Source organism: Tachyglossus aculeatus, chromosome Y4, assembly GCF_015852505.1.
Source record: "Tachyglossus aculeatus isolate mTacAcu1 chromosome Y4, mTacAcu1.pri, whole genome shotgun sequence".
Classification (NCBI taxonomy): domain Eukaryota; kingdom Metazoa; phylum Chordata; class Mammalia; order Monotremata; family Tachyglossidae; genus Tachyglossus; species Tachyglossus aculeatus.
In genome coordinates, this window is record NC_052096.1 from 3,942,583 (window position 1) to 3,950,891 (window position 8,309).

At 42.4% G+C, this 8,309-nt stretch overlaps 1 non-coding gene across 1 annotated transcript; it reads left to right on the forward strand.

The window, feature by feature from the left end:
• Window positions 1-5,197: 5,197 nt before the first annotated feature.
• On the forward strand, window positions 5,198-5,268 carry TRNAG-GCC. Its single transcript has one exon. It is a non-coding gene; the product is annotated as a tRNA-Gly (tRNA).
• The last annotated feature ends 3,041 nt before the right edge of the window (window positions 5,269-8,309 follow it).

Here is an 8,309-nt window from a genome sequence, read left to right on the forward strand (position 1 = left end):
AGAATGGAGCTCTTCAATCATTCATTCACTCACTCACTCATTCATTCATTCATCATATTAATTGAGCATTTATTTGCCATGGAACCATAGAGCGATATTCCTTATGAATATTGAGGATTCATTACGGCGAGCGGAGCACTGGACAAAGCGCTGGGGAAAGTGCATTACAACAATAAACAGTCGTATTCCTATTTATTTATCTTGCTTGTACATATCTATCCTATTTATTTTATTTTGTTAGTATGTTTGGTTTTGTTCTCTGTCTCCCCCTTTTAGACTGCGAGCCCACTGTTGGGTAGGGACTGTCTCTAGATGTTGCCAATTTGTACTTCCCAAGCGCTTAGTACAGTGCTCTGCACCTAGTAAGCGCTCAATAAATACGATTGATGATGATGATGATGATATTCCTCTGCCAATTGGCTCTGCCAGTTGCCAGCTGTGTGACTTTGGGCAAGTTACTTGACTTCTCTGGGCCTCAGTCCCCTCATCTGTGAAATGGGGATTAAGACTGTGAGCCCCCCGTGGGGCCACCTGATCTCCCTGTAACCTCCCCAGTGCTTAGAACAGTGCTTTGCACATAGTAAGCGCTTAATAAATGCCATTATTATTATTATTATATTCCCTGCCCACAACAAGCTTGCAGTCTAGAGGCAGGGAGACAGACATTAATAGAAGTAAATAAAATGACAGCTATGGACATAAGTGCTTTGCACATAGTAAGCGCTTAACAAATACCATTATTATTATTATTATTATGATTATTATGTGCTATGGGGCTGGAAGGGGGGAGATCGAAGGGAGCAAGTCAGGGCGACGCTGAAGGGAGTGGGAGATGAGGAAAAAGTAGGTGCAGGGCCGGACCCCAGAGTTGGGGTTTGGGGGATTGGAAAGGAGATATCTGGATAATTCCGGGGGACCCCGGAGCCGGGAGCTATGGGACTGCCAAAGCATCTTGGAGCTGGGAGAGAATTCAGGAAGGCATCACACCCCCATCCGATCTGTCCCCGCTGGCACCCAAACTACCCAGGACAGGTGGGCCTCTGTTCAGTTCTTAAAGATTATTATTATTATTATATTCGTTAAATGCTTATTCTGTACCAAGCACTGTTCTAAGGGCTGGGGTACATACAAGGTAATCAGATTAGGCACAGTCACTGTCCCACTTGAGGCTCACAGTCTTAATCCTCATTTTACAGATGAGGCACAGAGAAGTGAAGTGATTTGCGCAAGGTCACACAGCAGACAAGTGGAGGAGTTGGGACTAGAACCCAGGGCCTTCTCACTCCCAGTGCCGGGCTCTGTCCTCTAGGTCAGGCCTCCGCCCCATGGCTGGATGGTCTTCAGTCTGGACCCTCTTCTGGAGTGTCACTCTGCTCGACTCCAGCCCCTTCTTCTCCCTGCTTCCTCTAGCCTTCTCCCGATCCCTTGTTCCCATCCCAATTCCCTGTCTTTCCTCTCTCTTCTTTGCTCCTTAGCCCCGGTTCTTGGGTGTCCATTTTTACATCATCATCATCATCAATCGTATTTACTGAGCGCTTACTGTGTGCAGAGCACTGTACTAAGCGCTTGGGAAGTACAAATTGGCAACATATAGAGACAGTCGCTACCCAACAGTGGGCGTACAGCGTCATCCTCCTGCCTCTTTCTAACCGTTTTTTGTCTCCACCACCGGATCCCTGGGCTATGGTGGGGGCAGAGTGCATCATCCGCACCCACCTACCTCCCAGGACCCTCAGTTAGACTGTGAGCCCACTGTTGGGCAGGGACTGTCTCTATATGTTGCCAATTTGTACTTCCCGAGCGCTTAGTACAGTGCTCTGCACACAGTAAGCGCTCAATAAATACGATTGATTGATTGATTGATTGTGGTGTCACCACCCAAGCCTGAGTGACACCATTTGACCACTGGCCACAAGAATGGTAACAGAGACAGACAGGGAAAGCACTGAAGAAAGAGACCGACAGGGTGACACGGAGAAGCAGAGACTGTAAGCCTGTCGAGGACAGGGATTGGGTCTTTTATTATTATTATTATTATCATTAATACAGGATTTGGCACATAGTAAGAGCTTAAATTTGGGATAGATACAGGTTAATCAGGTCGGACACAGGTCCTGTCCCACAGGGGGTTCAGAGTCTAAGTAGGAAAGGGAACAGGTATCGAATCCCCGTTTTACTTCTCTGTCCCCCTCAATTTGTGTGCTGGCCCAAAGCAACCACGAGAGAAATCAATCGATCAATCAATCAATCATATTTATTGAGTGCTTACTATGTGCAGAACACTGTACTAAGCGCTTGGGAAGTACAAATTGGCAACATATAGAGACAGTCCCTACCCAACAGTGGGCTCACAGTCTAAAAGGGGGAGACAGAGAACAAAACCAAACATACTAACAAAATAAAATAAATAGAATAGACATGTACAAATAAAATAAATAAATAAATAGAGTAATAAATATGTACAACCATATATACATATGCAGGAGAGAGACCCAGAATTCTGCTCCTCTTGCAAGCAGCATGGCCTAGTGAATCATGGGCCTGGAAGTTGGAAGGACCTGGGTTCTAATTCCGACTCCACTACCTGTCTGCTGTGAAGCCTTAGGCAAATCACTTCACTTCTCTGGGCCTCAGTTACCTCAACTGGAAAATGGGCATGAAGATCGTGAAGCCCCACGTGAGACAGGGACTGTGTCTAACCCAATTATCCTGTATGCACCCCAGTGCTTAGTAAGGTGCCTGGCACATAGTAAACACTTAAGAAATACCACAGTTATTACTTTTACCGAGCTTTGCTTTTGTCTCTATGTTGCCTTAGTATTTTTATTTTATTCTTCCCAATATGTCTCTTCAGTCCCCTCTTCTCTTTGTTTTCAGGCTGTCAGTCCGCCGAGGGCTAAGGACTGCATCTAGAACAGTGCTTGGCACATAGTAAGTGCTTAACAAATGCCATTATTATTATTATTATCATTACTATTAATTCCCACCTGTGTAGTCTTTCCCAGAGCTTAGTACAGTGTTCTGCACATAGCACTTAATCAGTACTATTTATTGAGCACTTACTGAGTGCAGTCGGTCTCCCATTTTAGACTGTAAACAAGTCGGGGGCAGGGATGTGTCGGTTATATTGTGATACTGTACTCTCCCAAGTACAGTGCGCTGTGCACAGTAAGCGCTCAATAAGTGCGATTTGATTATTTAATTGATTGCAGAGGACTGTACTAAAAGCTTGGGAGACACATCCTTGCCCTCAAGGAGTTTCAAGGATTTTACAGTCTTGTAGGGGAGAATAAATACTGTAATAATAATTCCTATTACTACCACTACTACTATCACCACTAGGTAAGGGGCATAGAGAGTCAGCTATCCTTTTTCCCCACTCTCAATCAATCAATGGCATTTATTGAGCACTTACTGTGCGCAGAGCGCTGTACTAACAGAATGGTATCTAGACTGTAAGCTCGTTACGGGCGGAGAACTTTTCTGCTTTATTATACTCTCCCAAGCGCTCTGTGCATAGTAGGCGCTCAATACATACCATAGATAGATTGATTATTGATTATTTTGTTATTTTATTTTGTTAGTATGTTTGGTTTTCTTCCGTCTCCCCCTTTTATCATCATCAATTGTATTTATTGAGCGCTTACTGTGTGCACAGCACTGTACTAAGCGCTTGGGAAGTACAAGTTGGCAACGTATAGAGACAGTCCCTACCCAACAGTGGGCTCACAGTCTAAAAGGGGCTCACAGTCTAAATCAATTAATCAGTCGATCAATGGGATTTATTGAGCGCTTTAATGTGTGCAGAGACTAAAACGCTTGGGAGAGGCACAGTTCAAAGCGGTTGGTAAAAATGTTCCCTGTCCACAGGGAACATATTTAGCCCACTGTTGGGTAGGGACCGTCTCTATATGTTGCCAACTTGGACTTCCCAAGCGCTTAGTACAGTGTAAGCACCCAGCACTGCGCTTGGCACACAGCACTCAGCACACAGTAAGCGCTCAATAAATACGATTTTTACTTGTACCTATCTATTCTATTTATTTTATTTTGTTAATCTGTTTTGTTCTGTTGTCTTGTACTCCCCCTTTTAGACAGGGACTGTCTCCATATGTTGCCAACTTGGACTTCCCAAGCGCTCAGTACAGTGTTCCGCACACAGTAAGCACTCAACAAAGACGATTGATTGATTGATTGACTGATTAGATACTCTTGCCAGGCCAGGGGGAGATACCCTCCCCCTTCATATCCTCTTTTCAGGATGAAAAGATATGACTGTGAGCCCCACGCGGGACAACCTGATCACCTTGTATCCCCCCCAGCGCTTAGGACAGTGTTTTGCACATAGTAAATGCTTAACAAATGCCATCATTATTATTATTATTATTATTTCAGGGACTCAGGCATCCTCGCCCCCAGTCCATTTGGACCAAACGGAGTGGGACAGATGTTGGGGTGTGGGGGGGCAGGGTCAGGGCCCCTTCCTCCCTCCCCATGGGAACCATCCCGGGGTTTATGTCCCCTTGTCACCTGGGGTAGGGGAGGGGATGGGGGGGATTCGCACCCCCGTGTCGGAGCCGCCCCCCGACCGCCAAATGGGGCCGCTTTATGGCCCTGTGCCACCAGGCTCCCAGGGAGGGGGGTCAGGAAAGGGAAATTGGGAAATTCGGACCCCGCCGGGAATTTGGGAGAGACCCCCTGTCTCGTCCAATATCTCCCTTCCCCAGCTAGCACTTTATCCCCAAACCGGCCCCCCACGCCCACCTGTGGGCCTAGAAATCTGACCCCCGACCCCCTCTTCCTTCCCAACGCCTACCCAACAGTGGGCTCACAGTCTAGAAGGGGGAGACAGAGAACAAAACCAAACATATTAACAAAATAAAATAAATGGAATAAATATGTACAAATAAAATAAATAAATAGAGTCCTAAATACGTACAAACATATATACAGTTTCGGTTGTCCTCCCCCTTCTAGACTGTGAGCCCGTTGTTGGGTAGGGACCGGCTCTATCTGTTGTCGACTTGGACTTCCCAAGCGCTCAGTACAGTGCTCTGCACACGGTAAGCGCTCGATAAATGCGATTGAATGAGTGAATCTGCAGACCTGAGTCCCTCAACTATTTAAATTAAATTGCAACAAGGCTGCAGAGTGCGATGCTATTAACTATGGGCTTGGAGGAAATCAGGGTAGTTAAGCATTGGTGGTTCAGTGGTAGAATTCTCGCCTGCCACGCGGGAGGCCCGGGTTCGATTCCCGGCCAATGCAATACTTCTTTTTAAATTCAGGTCACTACTGCTAAGATTTTTTTTTATTAATAATAATAATGACATCTGTTTGTGCTTACAATGTGCCAAGCACTGTTCTCACTCTTTTAAAGGCATTTGTTAAGCGCTTACTCTGGGCCAGGCACTGGATTTTTTAAATTCAGGTCACTAGTGCTAGGATTTTTTTTATTAATAATAATAATGACATCTGTTTGTGCTTACAATGTGCCAAGCACTGTTCTCACTCTTTTAAAGGCATTTGTTAAGCGCTTACTCTGGGCCAGGCACTGGATTTTTTAAATTCAGGTCACTAGTGCTAGGATTTTTTTTTTATTAATAATAATAATGACATCTGTTAAGCGCTTACTATGTGCCAAGCACTGTTCTCACTCTTTTAAAGGCATTTGTTAAGCGCTTACTCTGGGCCAGGCACTGGATTTTTTAAATTCAGGTCACTAGTGCTAGGATTTTTTTTATTAATAATAATAATGACATCTGTTTGTGCTTACAATGTGCCAAGCACAGTTCTCACTCTTTTAAAGGCATTTGTTAAGCGCTTACTCTGGGCCAGTCGTGGATTTTTTTAAATTCAGGTCACTAGTGCTAAGATTTTTTTTATTAATAATGACATCTGTTAAGCGCTTACTATGTGCCAAGCACTCTTCTCACTCTTTTAAAGGCATTTGTTAAGCGCTTACTCTGGGCCAGGCACTGGATTTTTTAAATTCAGGTCACTAGTGCTAGGATTTTTTTTATTAATAATAATGACATCTGTTTGTCCTTACTATGTGCCAAGCACTGTTCTCACTCTTTTAAAAGCATTTGTTAAGCGCTTACTCTGGGCCAGGCACTGGATTTTTTAAATTCAGGTCACTAGTGCTAGGATTTTTTTTTTATTAATAATAATAATGACATCTGTTAAGCGCTTACTATGTGCCAAGCACTGTTCTCACTCTTTTAAAGGCATTTGTTAAGCGCTTACTCTGGGCCAGGCACTGGATTTTTTAAATTCAATCAATCAGTCAATCAATCAATCGTATTTATTGAGTGCTTACTGTGTGCAGAGCACTGTACAAGTTGGCAACATATAGAGACAGTCCCTACCCAACAGTGGGCTCACAGTCTAAATTCAGGTCACTAGTGCTAAGATATTTTTTATTAATAATAATAATGACATCTGTTAAGCGCTTACTATGTGCCAAGCACTGTTCTCACTCTTTTAAAGGCATTTGTTAAGCGCTTACTCTGGGCCAGGCACTGGATTTTTTAAATCCAGGTCACTAGCGCTAAGATTCTTTTTATTAATAATAATAATGACATCTGTTAAGTGCTTACTATGTGCCAAGCACTGTTCTCACTCTTTTAAAGGCATTTGTTAAGCGCTTACTCTGGGCCAGGCACTGGATTTTTTAAATTCAGGTCACTAGTGCTAAGATTTTTTTTTATTAATAATAATAATGACATCTGTTAAGCGCTTACTATGTGCCAAGCACTCTTCTCACTCTTTTAAAGGCATTTAAGCGCTTACTCTTGGCCAGGCATTGGATTTAGTGCTGGTGATTGGTAATCAAAATTGGTAATTTTTTTTTTTAATCACCCTCTAGACTGTGAGCCCATCGTTGGGTAGGGACCGTCTCTATATAATAATAATAATAATGACATTTAGTAAGCGCTTACTATGGGGAAAGCACTGTGCTAAGCGCTGGGGTGATTGGTATTTAAAATTGGTAATTTTTTTTAATCATCCTCTAGACTGTGAGCCCGTTGTTGGGTAGGGACAGTCTCTGTGTAATAATAACAATAATAATAATAATAATAATAATAATAATGGCATTTAGTAAGCGCTTACTATGTGCAAAGCACTGTTCTAAGCGCTGGGGTGATTGGTATTTAAAATTGGTAATTTTTTTAAATCATCCTCTAGACTGTGAGCCCGTTGTTGGGTAGAGACCATCTCCATGTAATAATAATAATAATGGTATTTAGTAAGAGCTTACTACATGCAAAGCACTGTTCTAAGCGCTGGGGTGATTGGTATTTAAAATTGGTAATTTTTTTTTTAATCACCCTCTAGACTGTGAGCCCGTTGTTGGGTAGGGATCGTTCTAAGCGCTGGGGTGATTGGTATTTAAAATTGGTAATTTTTTTTAAATCATCCCCTAGACTGTGAGCCCGTTGTTGGGTAGAGACCGTCTCTATATAACAATAATAATAATAATAATAATAATAATAATGGCATTTAGTAAGCGCTTACTATGTGCAAAGCACTGTTCTAAGCGCTGGGGTGATTGGTATTTAAAATTGGTAATTTTTTTTAATCATCCTCTAGACTGTGAGCCCGTTGTTGGGTAGGGACCGTCTCTATATAATAATAATAATAATGATAATATTTAGTAAGCACTTACTATGTGCAAAGCACTGTTCTAAGCGCTGGGGTGATTGGTATTTAAAATTGGTAATTTCTTTTAAATCATCCTCTAGACTGTGAGCCCGTTGTTGGGTAGGGACCGTCTCTATATAATAATAATAATAACGATAATATTTAGTAAGCAGTTACTATGTGCAAAGCACTGCTCTAAGCGCTGGGGTGATTGGTATTTAAAATTGGTAATTTTTAAAAAATCATCCTCTAGACTGTGAGCCCGTTGTTGGGTAGAGACCGTCTCTATATAATAATAATAATAATGATATTTAGTAAGCGCTTACTATGTGCAAAGCACTGTTCTAAGCGCTGGGGTGATTGGTATTTAAAATTGGTAATTTTTAAAAAATCATCCTCTAGACTGTGAGCCCGTTGTTGGGTAGAGACCGTCTCTATATAATAATAATAATAACAATGGCATTTAGTAAGCGCTTACTAGGTGCAAAGCACTGTTCTAAGCACTGCGGTGATTGGTAAACAAAATTGGTAATTTTTTTTAATCACCCTCTAGACTGTGAGCCCGTTGTTGAGTAGAGACCGTCTCTATATAATAATAATAATAATAATAATGGTATTTAGTAAGCACTTACTATGTGCAAAGCACTGTTCTAAGCGCTGGG